The sequence below is a fragment of the Phoxinus phoxinus genome (genome assembly GCF_949152265.1).
Source record: "Phoxinus phoxinus genome assembly, chromosome: 3".
NCBI classification, from domain to species: domain Eukaryota; kingdom Metazoa; phylum Chordata; class Actinopteri; order Cypriniformes; family Leuciscidae; genus Phoxinus; species Phoxinus phoxinus.
Window position 1 is genome coordinate 26,756,833 of NC_136878.1, and position 18,426 is coordinate 26,775,258.

Consider the following 18,426-nt stretch of genomic DNA (forward strand, 5'->3'; position numbering starts at 1 on the left):
TCTGCTGTCTTTCAGGGCATTCAAATACCGTTCAAATGTTTGTGGTCGGTAAGATTTTATGTTTTTGAAAGAAGTCTCACTAAGGCTGCATTTGATCAAAAATACAGTAAAGTAGTGACATTGTGAAATATTTTGAAAAGTAATAATTCCTGTGAAAGCTGAATTTTCATCAGTCATTATTCCAGTTTTTAGAGTCACATGATTCTTCAGAACTAATTCTATGCAGATTTTCTGAACAAACATTTCTTATTATTATCAAAGTTGAAAACAGTTGCACTGCTTAATATTTTTGTGGAAACGGTGATACATTTATTTCAGGATTATTTGAAGAATAGAAAGTTTAAAAGAACAGCATTTATTTGAAATAGAAATCTTTTGTAACATTATTGTTTTTACTGTCACGTTTGATCAATTTAATGCATCCCTTCTGAATAAAAGTATTAATTTCCTTCCAAAAAAATGAAATCACATACTTCCGGGGGGTCCCACACCAGTCGAGAAACTGCCATGGCGATAAACAGATAGCTTTCTCAAAGTATTATAGACCTCCTTTAACAAAAGCCACCAAATGTCTCTGGGGGTTATGACCCATGTCAAGGCGATACTCTGACCTGGAAGTGTAACATTCCTGGTGCTCCTACACCATAAGCCCACCCAGTGACTAATGCGGCGGCTTTCAGATGCCATAACTCTCGGTATGTGATGGGAGTGATATAGTGCTGAGCAAGGCATGCAGAAAACAGCAGCGTATCTGATAGAAACACCACCAGTGGTGGGCAAGTTTCCTCCCCCAGTCAGATTGCATTTCATAAGACAGGTCAGTTTCGCTCTGATCGCACAGTAACAGGGTTGGACTTGCTCAGCAGGAGTGCTGATCCTAGATGACTATGATTCTCAGAAGAACAGGCTACAGGTCCAAAATCAGATCAAGAGGGGTTTCATGCGGAGGCAGAGGCCACTGGCTTGTGTGGGTCTGTTATTGTGAAGAGTGGTGGTAACAAAAGCATGTGGGTTGGTGAATCATCCAAATAAAGAAGTGATTTTGAGATACTCATGCATGTGTGAACGCACTTGTTCTGAGTTCATGCAAAATTTTCTGTGGAGGCCAGGTGTAATTAAACAGTAATCTTCTAGAATCCAAAATGTTGTTTGTGTAAGAAAAGCAGCACAGAAATGAAGACCAGGGAGCGAACTGCTGAATGCAAACGGTGCTTCCGTGATGAATCAGATTTAAATGTCTCTTTATGGAACAAGCTGAGCAGAGGATCACACCAGAGGAACGAATCCAGCGGTGCAGGTTTTAGTGTGGATTAGACTCTGGGTGGTGATGGCAGTTGGGTTCATTGGGTTCAAGCCTGTGGTTCTCACAGCCAAACATAATCTCTGTATATCCACTATGTTTTAAGTGCTCTTGCCTGATTAACCAAAACCTTTAAAACCAATTAATTCACTGAACTCTTTCTCTGATTACACAAGTTAGTAAAAAAGTGATTAATAACATCAATACAACCATGATGCTGTAATAAGGAACTTTTTTATTCAAGGAGATTATCTTTTAAGAAGAATTGTTGTTTTGTGAAAAACATAGAACTACTTAAAGTCGACATGAAACGGAAGTTGAGATAGACTTTTCTTCCCTATTGTGGTGTATATCTGAGTGAAAAAAAAAAAAAAAAAAAAAAAAGTAGGGTGTGACTTTTTTCCATTGGGAATTGATTGGATGGTTGGATTGTTGTGGTTGGCTATAGAGTGGTGCAGGCATGACATCACTTTAGGGGCCAATCGGCAGTAGAGTCACAATGGTTCCCTCTGCAAAAACCCAAAAGGATTTTTTCCATAGGCTTTTGGATTTTCGCAAAAAACAAGCTCTGTGATCAACAACATTTTTATGAATTTTGAAGCCTAAATGCAGTCGCCAGAAGTAAAAAGCTAAATAAAGGCTATAAACTAACTAACGTTACACCATGGTCCCACGACTTCAACATCACCATCACTAAGCTTCAGACAACTCAGTTTTTATCTAAAAAAAAACATTTTCCCTGAAAGTTTGAGTTAGAATAGTTTATAAGAGTACAATTGACCTATGGCTAAGCCACGCCCCCTCCACTCACTCGGAAAAACAGTCAACATTCGGTGACAGGCGCTATGGCAGCTGTCACAGTAGGAGACATTTCACAGGAGGCAATTGATGATTTTTGGAGACAGAAAGATTATATATCATCTTGAAGTCACCAAAAGGGCCTTAACTATGCAATTGAGGGTTATATTAATAATTTTATTGTTGAGAAGGTCGATGAAAAGCTTCAGCTCCAGGCAAAAATTTACAGGTCACAGTGTAAACGTGATGAACCGCAAAAACAAAAATAAAAACAAAGTTCCCCAGTTGTTTTGGTAGAAAGTTGTCTAAAATGTGGTGCTTCAATATGTAATAAATGGTTCAAGATCAAATATGTACAGGTCTAAGTTGCATACGTTTCCAGGACAAGCCTTTTTACCATCTTTACCAAGAGTAACCTACCTCTCCGTTAGTTTGGTGCTACAGTATTTACATGAATCATTCAGCACAACATTGCTAACATTTGTTATCTCAGTTATTTACAGATACGTTAATGAAGCTAAGTGACGTGATGTACGCAGCTAGAACTTAGAAGCTAACGTTAACTTTTTAAAATGTTATGCTAACCTTAGACAAACGTTACGTTCGAGATGTTAAAGATAACGTTAAAATACGTTGTTGACTTTCCTTAGAACAGTAGACATCCTTGTTTCATTTATTCAAATTTAGTTGGTGTTGTGGTCTACCGCATAACTTAATCCAGAGCAGACACTTATCTCGGTTGAGATGTGTGTGCACTGTTAGACTTTGCCGTAATTTTACAGTTACTTACCGCAAAAAAGCCCAGTAAAATACCACTTATATTATTTACGGTTAACTACTGTAATATGCACTGCATTGTGGGTATTTTGTGTGAAATTTACAGTAACTTACTGTATATGGTAATTTACAGTACTTTACTGTTTACGCAAAAGCAGTAGTGCTACTGTAAATGAAGATTTCTTGAAGTGTGTAGGCTTCTTTTGACAAGGCCTGCCTCTCTGCAGTATATATGAATTGGCATATATATGCAAAGCACTATACAGGAAAAAAAAAATAATAATAATAATAAAAAATATGAAAAAAATAAAATAATTATCAATACATTAATAAATTAAAAAAGGATTTTAAATACAGAAATGTCGGCCCTCTGAAAAGTATAATCATGCATAGTTATATACTAAATATATTAGTTTCACCTTTTAATTTGAATTACTGAAATACATGAACTTTTGCACAATATATATATATATATATATATATATATTTTAATATAGTTGCCTAACTTGCCTAATCATTGCCTTATAATTCGCGGGATGACTGCACTTGTGTTCATTGTGTACACAACGTATTAGGCTACTCATAGGGCTATGCATATTGTATTAATGTGTTAGGCCTATTAAACTGTCATATAAAAATGTTTTATAGTTTTTTCCCCTGTGTTCTGCAGATGAAAATCATGAATCTGCATTCTCAATAAGCAATGCACACGCTGGATGTTTAAAAGTTAAATAAAAAAAAACACGTGGATGGAAGGATTTATTTTAATCCTATATAAATAAGTCATTTTTATATTAGAATTTTCTCAAAAAACTGGTTCCCATACATAGACATTAGACCTTATTTTTTATAATTTTATAAAATTACTATTTTAATTGTTGCTCGCGTGCAAAGCCCGCGCAACAGCCTCGCAGAATGTAAACAGAGGTTTGTGTGTCAAGCGCGCGCTTATCAGACGTCCCTGCTGAGAGTGGATCGCCACAGACGCCAGCTGTGAGTTTTTCTGAGGTAAGTAGGCTACTTTAACTGAACAAATTTCTTTTATGTTACAAATTTACAGCGTAAACTATTACCAATATCAATTAAATATAGCTATGTATGAAGAAAGTTAATAATAAAATCTAATAGGCTATTATTACTAAAAGGACAGTCTGAAGGAACTTAGTTTTCCTCAAAAACTGCCGCTTTCATATCCCATTATGTCTGACTGCCTTTTCCAGTCGATGGACCCAATCTAGTATTTACAAAAACAATGGTTTTCCGTAATTTTTACGACCAGTTAAGGCATATTTTACTCGTCATTTAAAAAAATACCGTTAATGTGTGTGACGTTAGGCTATTTTGAAGTTACATAGCGCGTTTTCACTCTCTCGCGCTCTCGCTCCAGGCCGATTCTATGGGAGTGCTATGCACCCTCAAACGCAAGCAAGAGCACCCTCAATTGATACTGTAATAATATTTTGGCGCAACAGATTTGCCAAACGCCCCAGTGTATATTTGTGCTTATTTGTATTCACGCTCTGGAGAACGGAAAATTAATCCATTTACAACGCGTTTTGCAGCGGTGAGCAGCAGTAGCCAATCACAGATTACCGGTAGTTGTTGGTCTCTTGTCGATTTATGCAGGCTCGCGAATTTCGGGCTCGCGAACAAATGTCCTCTATTGAGGACAATAAAGAATGAATATGAATGTGATATGAATATGAATCCTCTCATTAACAAAGTGTAAACACGATGTAAGAGATGTATTGGACCGACAGCTGCAAACTATTTCTGAAGTGACAGCTAATAGTACATAATAGTATCATACGTGCTGGATTCACTCTGCACAGGACAGACATGCTTAAAATAGTAACGCTTTTTAACGCAATATAAAGGCAGGCTAATAGATTAATTGATACATTTTCATTGCAAAATATTTTAGAAATGCTATGCTAATTATTGGTAAAACGGCCCCCCTATCCCTTCCCCCTCTCACTCCTGCATGTTGTAGGCTAAAAAGTTATATTCTCTTCTCTCTTTTTTCAGTGTCGATTGTCATCTGATTGTGTAAGTGATCAATCTAGCAGTCATAGATCTGTGATTAATCATGTTCATAACATATAGTCATTAGCCAATAATCATCGATGAAAAAATAATGTTTCTTCTTTTTCTCTTTTGTCTGTGTCAACAGGAGCTAACTACAGCCCAAAGGGTCTTTTAAGAACCACAGCACTGAGGGTCTTTGGCTTTGTAAGTATATGTTTTGAGTAACTATCAGATGCATTATGTGATAATGGAGCCTTGCAGGCCCTACGCTTTCTTTAATTTATTCATTTAACCATATTAAATGTGTCATATTTTGGGCCCTGGTTTAACGATCTAAACGTATGATAGGGCCCTTTATGTCAAATTTATAAATTAATATAAATTGAGTTATAATAATACAACACAATCAGGAAGAATAAGTTATCAATCAAATTAAATCAGAATCAACAAAATTCATACTTCACAACACTGGAAAAAAGTTGTTTGCAACTTCCGGTTCACTGGGACTTAAATGAGCCTCAGAAGTGGCAGGAATGCATTTAAATTCTTGATAACAGTGTTATGAGACTAAAGTCAGCATTAAAATCAAGATTGACCCTGTTTACTTTGTTAGCGCATATTACTAGTCTTGTGGTGAACAATGAATCCGTGCAAGTTAATACACAGAAAAAAATAGTTTGCCGTGGTAATCTATAATCAAAGTCTGAAAAGTTACTTCCAGTCTGAAATGGCGTTCCTTTTCTGATGATGTAGGCTTGACGGCTTGGGTTGGAAAACGCTTAACCACTCCCCTCAGACCGTTACTCTGCTTTGAGCGAGAGATGGAGAGGAGGAGCGCTGAAAGTAAAACCCTGCCCTCTGTTCAATATTCTGTTTCACTTGGAAATACGTCACAACACTGGAGACAAGTCGTTTGCAACTTCCGGTTCACGCGTACTTTAATGTTTTAAATAGAAGGTTTTGATTATAAAAATATAAAATGATTTAAATAATACTTTAAAGGGTTAGTTCATCCAAAATTGATAATTCTGTCAGTAATTAATCACCCTCATGTTGTTCCAACCATGTAAGTCTTTCGTTCATCTTCCGAACACAATTTAGGATATTTTTGATGAAATCTGAGAGCTGTCTCACTCCACCATAGGCTTTCAGAGGGAATGAATCTTGCTGGCCCAGAAAAGATCGTTAATATATTCCAAGTGACTACAGTGGCTCAATCTTAAAGGGTTAGTTCACCCAAAAATGAAAATAATGTAATTAATGACTCACCCTCATGTCGTTCTAAGCCCGTAAGACCTCCGTTCATCTTCGGAACACAGTTTAAGATATTTTAGATTTAGTCCGAGAGCATTCTGTCCCTCCATTGAAACTGTATATACAGTATACTGTCCATGTCCAGAAAGGTAATAAAAACATCATCAAAGTAGTCCATGTGACATCAGTGGTTAGTTAGAAGTTTTTGAAGCATCGAAAATACTTTTTGGTCCAAAAATAACACAAAATAAGACTTTATTCAGCATTGTATTCTCTCCCGGGTCTGTTGTCAATCCTTCACAGTTACGCTGATGGCGTAAGACGCTGATGACGTGTTATCTGGTGCGCCCGAGCTTCATTTATAGACTGAGGGAGACGCACGCTGTAAAAGTGTCTCATCCGCGACATGCACATTTACGCACCATTAAAAAAATGATATCCACGCAAACAATGTAGAATAGCTTGAATATAGCGTGCGTCTCCCTCAGACTGTAAACGAAGCTCGGGCGCACCAGATAACACGTCATCAGCGTCTTCCGTCAGCAGCGTCACTGCGGAGTCCTGAACGCAGATTCACAACAGACCCGGGAGAGAATACAATGCTGAATAAAGTCTTATTTTGTGTTATTTTTGGACCAAAAAGTATTTTCGATGCTTCAAAAACTTCTAACTAACCACTGATGTCACATGGACTACTTTGATGATGTTTATATTACCTTTCTGGACATGGACAGTATACTGTATATACAGTTTCAATGGACGGACAGAAAGCTCTCGGACTAAATCTAAAATATCTTAAACTGTGTTCTGAAGATGAACGGAGGTCTTACGGGCTTAGAACGACATGAGGGTGAGTCATTAATTACATTATTTTCATTTTTGGGTGAACTAACCCTTTAAGTTTATCAAGCGACGAGAATATTTTTTGTTTGCAAAAAAAAACACAAAAATAACAACTTTATTCCACTATTAATTTCCTTCTCTCTGGGCCTCGAGTGAGTTCACTAGTATAACTGTGCAGCGCGTCTGTGTTAGAGGGCCGCTTTTAAAGATGACTACTGTATGTGTTAATATGAAAATGTAAGACCTGTGTTTGTTTTAAGATTCTTTTTAAGGATCAACCCTGAAGAGGTTGTGCACGGCCAAAGTTGGCACAAGTCGAAAGACAGGAGGTGTTGTAAAGAGAAAGGTGACTGCCATCAACTCCCGGGTAGCAACGTTTCTGCAGAGGCTCACCGAAATTGAGTGGAGAACATCAAATTAGGTAAGTTTCTTATGCAGTGCTGGACTGGTACAAAAAATTGGCCCGGACAGGCCACCACAATCAGTCAGACACCAACACCAGTACACAATTTTTGCAGTTCCATTAAATATTTGTCCCTGCTGTTCTCAGGGTGTCCGTGAATCCTTTAAAGGACAACTCCGGTGAAAAATGAACCTAGGGGTAATTAACACATGGTTACCGAGTAGATCGTTCTCTGGGATGCGTTTTCATGATAATCGAATGTAAAGAGTTTTATCTCTAAATACAGATTAGCTTATAACGCTAGTATATGGGGCAGAGAGTAAGTTTAAGTAAATCGCTAGTTAATACCACTAACAAGGCTCAAAATAGCCTCACACTAACACGGTAGCATAATGAGGGTCCTTACATGCAAACCGAAGCATTGAGAACTTTGTAAGTGTACAAACAGTTTAATAAGAAGATATTTTATAAAGACAGTACATTACGCGTATTCAGACACAGCCATCTTGGAAAACAGTCTCGACAAGTCGAGCAACGATTGCCATGCTAAGTGATTTGAACTGTGACTTTAAATCTTCTGTTGTTTCCGGAAGAAAGCACTGAACGCAACAGAGAAAATAAATAAATTTGTAAAATAAATACAAATAATAATACAAAAATGAACAAGTCACAGTTCATATCACTTAGCACAGCGTTCGTTGCTCGACTTGTCGAGACTGTTTTCCAAGATGGCTGCTGTCTGTAAACGCGTAATGTACTGTCTTTATTAAGTATCTTCTTATTAAACTGTTTGTACACTTACAAAGTTCTCAATGCTTCGGTTTGCATGTAAGGACCCTCATTATGCTACCGTGGTAGTGTGAGGCTATTTTGAGCCTTGTTAGTGGTATTAACTAGCGATTTACTTTAACTTACTCTCTGCCCCATATACTAGCGTTATAAGCTAATCTGTATTTAGAGATAAAACTCTTTACATTCGATTATCATGAAAACGCATCCCAGAGAACGATCTACACTGTAACCATGTGCTAATTACCCCTAGGTTTATTTTTCACCGGAGTTTTCTTTTATAGGAACACTCCACCGTTTTTTAAAATAGGGCTTATTCACCGTCTTTCCTACATTTAGATAGGTGGGCAAATGCATTTGTCTCAGTGCATGCATTGTTTTAGTTTGACAGGGTCGGCGCTTGCTTAGCTTAGCATAATGAATGGAATCCTTTGTTGCCAGCTACCATGTACTGAGTAAAAGTGATAAAAAATAAAACACCTAATTACTACTGCGTATTCACAAGTACAAATAGCGATGCAGATTAAGACTAGGTGATTTCCAAGGCAGATATTGACTTGGGACTATATCATGGTGAAGCACAGGCGAAGCACTGCTACTTGGGCGCAGAGATATCACGCAACACATGAAATCTGTCAACTTACCGGCGTGACCTGCACCGAGTATCTTCACTTTTGGATTGTGTTGAGTTTATTTCAGTCGGCATAGGTTGGCATATTCCCCCACACTCACACCACCAGTTTGTGTTGGCTCTCATCCTCACGTCCTCAGGTTGTTGAGCGATCGCAACCTCCTCCTCCTGTTCTATTTCCAAAGCACGCAGCTCCTCTTCTGAAAACTCTGGTTCATAGAGGTATGGTTCTGGAGCTTGACTGTCTGAGAAGTCACCCTCTTCGTCTCTCACAAAATCAGCCATGTTCATCGCCATTTACTATGTCTACTGTAGGAAAAATAGCCAGCTACTATTATGTTGACTGGGATTTCATGTGTTGCGTGATATCTCTGCACTCAAGTAGCAGTGCTTCGCCTGTGCTTCACCCTAATATAGTCCCAAGTCAAAATCTGTCTAGGAAATCGCCTAGTCTTAATCTGCATCGCTATTTGTACTCGTTGTGAATACGCAGGCCACAAGAAGTAATTAGGTGTTTTTTTTTATATCACTTTTACTCAGAACATGCTAGCTGGCAACAAAAGATTCCATTCATTATGCTAAGCTAAGCTAGTGGCGACCCTGCCAAACTAAAACAACGCATGCACTGAGACAAAAGTCTAAATTTAAAGGTGCTCTAAGCGATGTCACGCATTTTTTAGGCCAAACATTTTTTTGTCACATACAGCAAATATCTCCTCACTATCCGCTAGCTATCTGTCTCCTGAACACACTCTAAAAAAACGCGGTCTCTGTAGACACCCCAGGCTCCACAAACAGCAACAAAAACAAACTGGACTAACCCGCACCACAACATAACAAACAGTGTTCCAGCCAATAACCGACAAGAAGGATTTGGGGGTGGGGTTTGGGTTGTTAGTGCGCGGATGAGGAGGAGGGAGGGTCTAGCTAGCCTCCGTTTTGTTTGGCAATAGTTCGAACGTCAACAAGAAGTGACGTCACCCAGGATCGCTTAGAGAACCTTTAAGAAAGACGGTGATTAAGCTCATATTACATGTGCGGTGCTACCAAATCTGGTGCTGGTGCTACAATCTGTAGAACTTGCTGTTTGAGTGTGTTATGTCCAAGGATGTATTATTTATTTATTTATTTATTTTTCCCTTTCTCCCTGTTTCTCTCTCTCTCTACTTCCCATAAGCAGAAAGGAATTGCTGCCACCTGACGCCAATGATCGGGTGTAAATCTGCTGTGATTGGAGGAGAGGAAGCTTTGGGGGCAAAAGCAGCACCATTCCTCAGATCAGTTATTTATTTGTAAACTTTTGTTGTATTGTTCTTTATCATACAAATGTATATTGTTATTTTTTTGGGATTAGTAGAGAGGTGGGTGCCATTTCCTTTTGATTTAATTTCCTCTTGTTTTAGCTGAGAACTGTTTGTGTATTTTGTATTTGATTTAAGAAAAAAAAAAAAATTGCGTATTGTCATGATCTGCTTTTACTTGTTATGCATGAATTTCTCTTTTAAATGTTGCATCACAATAAGTAAATTGAATGTAATTAATTGTGATAGTAAATAATAAATATGCTGATGTACATGAACTCAAGTAACTTTTTTGGAATTTATTCAATTCAATAGCATTAATAGTGTAAAATAAATGAAAAATAAGTTGCAGTAAGGATATTGTACTGTAAAATGAAACTGCGGTAAGGGCATCATACTGTAAAATTAAATTGCAGTAAGGCATCTTACTGTAAAATTAAATTGCAGTAAGGCATCTTACTGTAAAATTAAATTGCAGTAAGGAAATCATACTGTAAAATGAAATTGCAGTAAGGGTATCTTACTGTAAAATGAAATTGCGGTAAGGGTATCTTACTGTAAAATGAAATTGCGGTAAGGCCATCTTACTGTAAAATAAAATTGCAGTAAGGGCATCATACCGTAAAACACATTTACAGGTAAGCTACTGTAAAGTGGAACTTACAGTAACTTACTGGCAATAGTGCTGCCAGTAAGTTACCGCAAAAATACAATAAAATGTCTAACAGTGTGGCTTGGGAAAGGGTAAAAAATACACACCGTCGCCCAGCCTCTCGGGATACCTAGTGTCGGAGTTGCATGTACCCCATACACACCGTTTGACCATTTTAAATTTAAAATGACAAGAAAAAAACATAAAAACAAATGAAAACTGACTAACTGCAATGCATTTCAATGGACGTGGAAGCAGAGAATGTCCGAGTTTATTGGGTTAGCTATGCGCACTGTGATTGGCTCATCGCGTTTGGGGGCGTGGCTTAGCCATAGGTCAATTGTAAGCATAATGAGGCTGTAAAAGTGGACTGAGTTTACCTGTTCAGTATGAAGAGGTGTAATGTCCTTGACAGCCTCTGCAGTCCCATTTAGCCAATTGTTAGCAACCGCCTTTTTCAAGGCATCTAACAGATTTAAAAAAAAACACGAGTGGGGTAATACTGACTGATGCATTTTATGTTGTAGAATAAAAAGTATCTTGAGCTTGTGTTAAACACAAATACCTTATTTCCTTATTTACCTTATGCTAATTCCCGCATTTTGGCCTACAAATTGATGTCATATCTGCTCCACTCTATTGCTGTGAGTTTTAAATTTTCAGACAAATACTCAACTGGGCTGAGGTCAGCGCTTTCATTGAGCCATTGCATGACATTAATCTTGTTTTTCTTGAACCACTAGGCCTATAATTGTTCATTTAGGCCTTGTGTTCCAAGCTTTTTTTCACCAAGTTGAAACCTCTAGCATTACTTCACTGTAGTTTGAACCCCACAACATGATAAACTACAACAGTTCCATTTAAGTGTTTTTAGGTTTGAGTAATGTACGATTTACACAATACAAATTGCTTTGAAAATTTGGCAAAAAGCGCTTTCCACAAACTAAAAATGAAAATTACTTCTAAATCATTTATTAATCATAGTTAATATTCATTTAAACATTTTCTATTAAATTGTATGTTTTAATATTATTTAATGGACCTGTGCTAACATGTACTAACAATGAACTATTGTATTTTTATTAAGTAAGGGATAATGTACATCCAGTCCGTTGTTTTCCCAGAATAAACCCCGAAAAAAGGATCCCGACGCGAAGTGGATGGGGCTTGCATCAGCCTGAAGGGCTTTACAAAAAACACTTTACAACAAAACTCCAAACATTAACATTAGTTAAAGCATTAGGTATCATGAACTAAGAACAACAATTTTACAGCATTTATTAATTTAGGTTAGTGCTAATTTCGACATGCACTATATGAACAAGCATGGGATTAGGAATAACACATTTAAAAATTAACACTAATTTAGATTAGCAGATGCTATAAAAAGTGTTAACTAATGTTAATGAATTGAACCTTATTGTAAAGTGTTACCCAGAAAACTCTAGACATACTGCCATGTTATTATGCCACCCTATAAAAGAGAGCCACCTTGTCTATAGGCTTCTGGGTGGTTTGATGCATCTTCCATTTCCTCAGTAATTGAAACAACAGCATCCGCTGAGACATCCATTCCTAATTCTTGATATTTAGCTTTGTACTCACTTATACATGTTTATGTTCTCCCTAACTTCTTTAGTCTTTCTTTTCACATATGTCCTTCAGATTCAAAAACTGAATAATTCTTCAACTGTGTGTTTATTACACAAAGAATGTTTTTAATTTAATAATTCACAAGAAGAGGCCAATTAAGACAAACTAAGACAAACGTGTCCTTGACAGAGCAATTCTTTTTTCATCAAGGTGAACTCATATCATCTGGAACACTGTTTGCACAATAATGTTTCCTAACAAAAAAACAACGTTGCATTAAATTTGTGTCAGTGCTCAGAACTGAAAATATAACAGAACTAAACTTTAATGTCAGATGAGAGAACAGGTTTCATTTATAGAGTATCCGACCGCTTCTGGAAGATTGGCAGCTGCCGTCACCAGTAATCAAAGGTCACATCCTTTTTATTTCTCCAGAGAAAGGCAATAGACGTTGAGTCTCAGCAACACCTTGAGTGTGAAGTGCATGCATATGCCCCAGCACATTTATATGTGTGTGTGTGTGTGTGTGTGTGTGTGTGTGTGTGTGTGTGTGTGTGTGTGTGTGTGTATGTGTGTGTGTCTGTGTGTGTGTAATATGCTCTCTTTCTCCACAGCCTCCAGGGCACAGAGAGGGAAATTGAGGCGCGCTCTCAAGGGTGGAGAGACGGTTGCCAGAAAGATTAACCCGCCTTCCTTTTATAGCCCCTGACAAGAGGTTAAATCACACGTTGCAGTTCCGCACACTAACCTCTCCCTGAATAATTAGATCATGAATATTACAGTGGCTGGCTCTGTCAGGCCACGGCTGATCGGTTCTGGCTAGAGAGGCTGAGGTCACCACAGGTTTTAAAAGCTGCTCTCATCACATCAGCCTCATAGGCCCTTTTTACACCTGGAAATAAGATGCGTTTTGGTCGATCGGATCACAAGTAAACGTGGGAGACATACCTGTTCACACCTGGTATTTTAATCCGTCTCTTTTGTCTACTTTCAACCACTTCTGTCCTGATTTCTTTGAGGGGAGGGTCTATGGGAGAGTAAATGTATGGGTTTTTTCAGATCTTTCGATCTAATGGACAAAATTAATTTGCGCAATTTATATTTGAACGTGCCCGTAGTCAACGGAAAAACACATGGAGCGCAGCAGCTTTCATTTCTTCTCTGACAGCCGCAAGAGAATGCTGAACGCAATGAGTGGGTTTAGAAATCAGGAATGGTGAGAGAACATCTTGGTACGTTTTTCAAACCCTATCTAGGTCTTTAGCTGACAAAGTTTAAAACTGTCTCGCGCACTTCCTATAATGTTTACACATTAGGTCAGTAGGCGGAGACCAGGCGGTCTTTTGTGGCTTTTCGAACGCATTTGACCACACGAGCGTCTACACTTTGAAAGCAATCTGGTCGAATGAGTTTTTGATCACCTCTGGAAGTGGTCAAAAGTGGACAAGCTCAAAAAGTTTAAGAATTGGTTTACACCTGCATTTAGAGTTGTCCACTTGTGATCCGATCCACCAAAACGCATCTTAATACCAGGTGTGAACAAGGCCATAGAGGGAAACATTTGGGTGAAACCAACAAAGACTAAAGGTGAACACAATAGATGTCCGAAAATGTCCTCTACCAGCAACAATGTCCTCTATACCAACAAACAAAAACAATGGCAACTGGAATTGCATTTAAATCAAGCCCATAGATTTCATGAAGTTGAACGGCTACCAAATCCACAGGACAGGAATGAAATATGGAGTGAATTACAATGTTCTTTTGCAGCCAAAAGTGCGTCTGTGTCCAAATATCTTCTATATAGTGGGTGAAAAACAATACGTAAAAAGTATGTCCGTATTCATAAAACAACAATAGGCGAAAAAAGCCCACGTGACCTACTACTTCTGCCAAGATAATGAAACACACTTTACTATCCCATGAGGCCACACGAGAGGATTTGTGAATAGCAGTGAAGTGACTTAAAGGAGAACTCCGGTCAATTTTAACATTGAGCTCAATTTTTAGTAAATTTGGAGTGCTGTCAATACAGAGAACAACGACAAAAATCGGTGTTGCCTACACCGTGTTATCCTCTTTTTAAAATTTGCACCCTATTGACTTGAATGGGGTCTAATTTTAAACCTGCTTTTATTTCTCTTATCATCCTTGATGTGTCATTACAAGTGCCCAGCCATGTTGAGTGATTCCTTCAGAGTGAACACGAGTGAATCTGACTTCAGTAGATGTGAAAGATATGAATAAAAATTATATTATATCAGCCAGCGCACATACCTGTATTTAGTTCCTATTTTCGGTCGAAGTCCAAAGTAGTTAATTGTCGAGTTCACGCGCGTGATCTAAGTAACTAAACCTATGCGCGCCAACTCGACAATCGACTACTTTGGACTTCGACCGAAAATAGGAACTAAATACAGGTATGTGCGCTGGCTGATATAATATAATTTTTATTCATATCTTTCACATCTACTGAAGTCAGATTCACTCGTGTTCACTCTGAAGGAATCACTCAACATGGCTGGGCACTTGTAATGACACATCAAGGATGATAAGAGAAATAAAAGCAGGTTTAAAATTAGACCCCATTCAAGTCAATAGGGTGCAAATTTTAAAAAGAGGATAACACGGTGTAGGCAACACCGATTTTTGTCGTTGTTCTCTGTATTGACAGCACTCCAAATTTACTAAAAATTGAGCTCAATGTTAAAATTGACCGGAGTTCTCCTTTAACTGACACCAGTCACATGTCAATTCATAAAGTAGTGGACATAGTACGTCCGGATTTTATTCATAGTTTCTAGTAAAAACAATGTTTTTTCTGTATATTTCTGTTGTATTACAAAGAACTGGCTCATAAGTGTGATTTGTTCTGGAATCAAACTACATCGATTGCGCTGTAGCAATAGCATGTTGTGATATAATGATATATACTATGTTGTGTCTTAATATGAATATTTGTTGCGTGTCGTTATGTAGATGCCAGGTGTTCAGACGGAGTATCCCCAAGTCAAAAAAGCCTTCAAGTCTATAACATTCTACTGGATATGACCCCACTTAGCAAGCACCACTAAAAGCGTTCTTCTCTGTTGTCACCAAACTGAAGTTGATTTGTGGATGGAGGCAGAGAGTGTTCATTGATATGGGAGGATGGATATTTGTCGGGTCACAGAGATAACGCTACTCCACTTCACAGAAACACCTGCTCTCGGATGACTACGGGCATGAGCCCCTATTAATTACAGGAAGCCGCCACAGAGGGACAGTCAGCATGCAATGAGACCCTGGGACATCAACTACAGGAAGACAAATGGCCCCAACCGTGACTGAATGCAGACACACACACACATTCTCAAACACACACACACTCAGCTCTCTCTCTCATCCTCTTCAATCAAGCTCTGTAATGCTGCCCGTGTAGGTCTTACTCACTGCCAGCCAGGCTATGCCGCATTTCAGAAACTAGGTCACATGGATGGCTTTTCATCATACGACTACATTATATGCTCCAAGCTGACTTCAAAACACTACAGGCTACTTCAAATACGCTTTCGTATACACACTAGCACAAAACAAACGGAGCTAGCATTAAGAAACATGCACAAAGGAGCTTCTAGTAATGGACGGTTTCTTCAAGTAACCCTGCATTCGGTCTGTGGCACAAAGGAGGGAAATGGCTGAAGGTGTACCCACTACATTGATCACTGAGAGACGCCTGACAAAAGGTCTCCCCTTGCCCCCATAGCTAAGCACTACACTTCTCAGGCAAGACCTTTGTGTAGCTTTTGTATCCCTTGTACACACATTAATAGCACACTAGAGTTATAAAGCCCACCGGATCAACTTGTTTTTGCAAGAATTCAAGCAGGACAGCAGAAGCCTGGAAGGCATCTTTGTCTTTTGACAGGATATTAAGCCGCCCTCATGTCTATCAGCGCACCTCTCTGCACCTGCTTCTGCAAACAACTCTCTCTTTCTCTTCCCCACAAACAGGATCAGGGCTCGACAAAAAGGACCGCCCGATGGCCTGGGGCCAGCGTGAAAGACGCTCGGGGACAGTTGACAGAATTGTCACCCGAGCCAGCGTTGCATCATTTGCATGTGTTCTTAAATCTTGTCAATTGAAAAAATGTTAAACATTCAAATTTAAGCGCAAGACGACACGAAAGACAACTCAATTCAGTACTTGTGTTTTCTGTCTCGGACAGCTCTCTGTGTGCATACACAGAAAATAGCTTGTGAGTACTGAGTTGAGTTTTCTTTCGTGTCTTTTTGTGCTTGAATGGAAAAATATACACAACAAAGTAGGAAATGCCTATCTTGGCGTGTATTCACATAAGCATCGTCAGTTATGTCTTCACTAAACGTAAACAAATAAGAAAGAAAGAAGAAATATGTGACCAGTGATATGCTGTGATAACGATTCGTGCCAAAGAAGGTTGAGCCTCAGCCGACACCTAGGTTTATAGTACATACCGTAATTGCCACGGACCAATGTTAGAAAGTGTTTACCAGCCGGAGCAAACTTTTCACGAGAGTTCGCTTTAGCAAGCCGTTTCGAACTCACAAAACGAACTTCATTTTGGCCTTATTTTGTTTGAAATGACGTCACATCAGTTCGTTCTTCGATTTCGCTTGAAGTATACCAGGGCCTTTGATCTTAAAGTGACAGCAGCCTAATATGACTGCTGCTGTCTGTGCCATTAATGTTCATCAAACAACAAAAGACAGGAAAAATTATATACTGATCTTGACTGAACAACTTTTGTAGCTTTAATAATGATGACTCTATATTTAATGCATACTGTAAAGACTATGCAGAGTTATTTTATGTTTGATTATTTAATTTCTGTACCTGAATACTGTAGACTTACATGAAGCAGTTTATTTCATTTGTATCTTTGCTCCGTGCTTGTAATTGGTTTACTTATTTTATTTGAATTTTATATTAGTTAAGCTAGTAGCTTTTGCTATGTCATCAAAATTGGAATCAATCAAGAATTGTGAAATTTCACTGGTACCTAAAATTTTGCTGGCTTATTTATAATAATATAATGTTACATGGGTCAAAACAGCAACAACAAAACTTATATTTATTTACATTTATATTCTGGTAGGGCTAGTTAATATCTTTAAACCACCAGTAGAATAAATCACTTTAGGGTTGAGCCCTGGGGAGCCAACCGTCCTCAGAGCCAGGCCTGTGTCTGATCCTGCATGAGATTGATAACCATTGAGCTTCTCTGATAAATCAGTGGGAGGCATGAAAGTTCCACATCACATACCCTCAGAAAACACACCTGATTTATTGGCTTGCCTGGTTGACGTCCACCATAAAGTGAACATTTCTCTAAACTTGCTTGTGGAGAAATTGCCTCTAGAGAATTTTCTAACAGGCTATGAGATTCTTCTCAGACACTTTTAATACTCAAGATCTTTTTGAATCTCCAACAATACAGGTTCTGCAGTGGACATTCACTTACAGTAATTTGGGTTAATAGCTAATCATTTAATAAGACTGTTAAATGTAATCCCATTATGAATTATTATTATTATTATTATGAATCCCAATAATCCCAAAATGAATATCCCTACTTTATACTGTACATTATAATGTTGTGATATCTAATTGTAGAATTTAAAAGTGTTGACATTGCGAACTAAAAAAAACAAGGCTAAAACTAATAAAAAATTGTTAATAAGTGAAATAAATCTATACAATTATGATAAAATGTAAACTTTTTATTGTGGTTTGTTGCTAAAGTACTAAAACATTTTTTTAATATAATAAATAAATAAAAGCTAAATAGGAATAAAGAAACAAAAAACTAATAAAAATGACAAACAAAATTACTAAAACTTAAACTAATATTAAAAGGTAACTGAAAATATAAAAATAAAAGCAAATTCAAAATACTAAATACTGTAATAGTATTCAAATAATACTAAAATAACACTGGTTTAAAATGATTAATTAAAGGTTTAACTGTTGGTGTTTTACTTTTAATGAATTTAGTATAAAAAAATATATATCACCCATTTAATGGTAATCAGCCA

At 37.8% G+C, this 18,426-nt stretch overlaps 1 protein-coding gene and 1 long non-coding RNA gene across 5 annotated transcripts in view; one reads left to right on the forward strand and one right to left on the reverse strand.

Annotated features, from left to right (window-relative positions):
• Window positions 1-18,426, reverse strand: part of fam222ba (family with sequence similarity 222 member Ba) — a 65,480-nt gene that overhangs the window by 32,483 nt on the left and 14,571 nt on the right. The window lies entirely within an intron of this gene.
• LOC306995649 lies at window positions 3,353-11,006 on the forward strand. The gene is made up of 5 exons (XR_013796904.1): window positions 3,353-3,883; window positions 4,904-4,924; window positions 5,049-5,107; window positions 7,261-7,421; window positions 10,004-11,006. It is a non-coding gene; the product is annotated as an uncharacterized lncRNA (long non-coding RNA).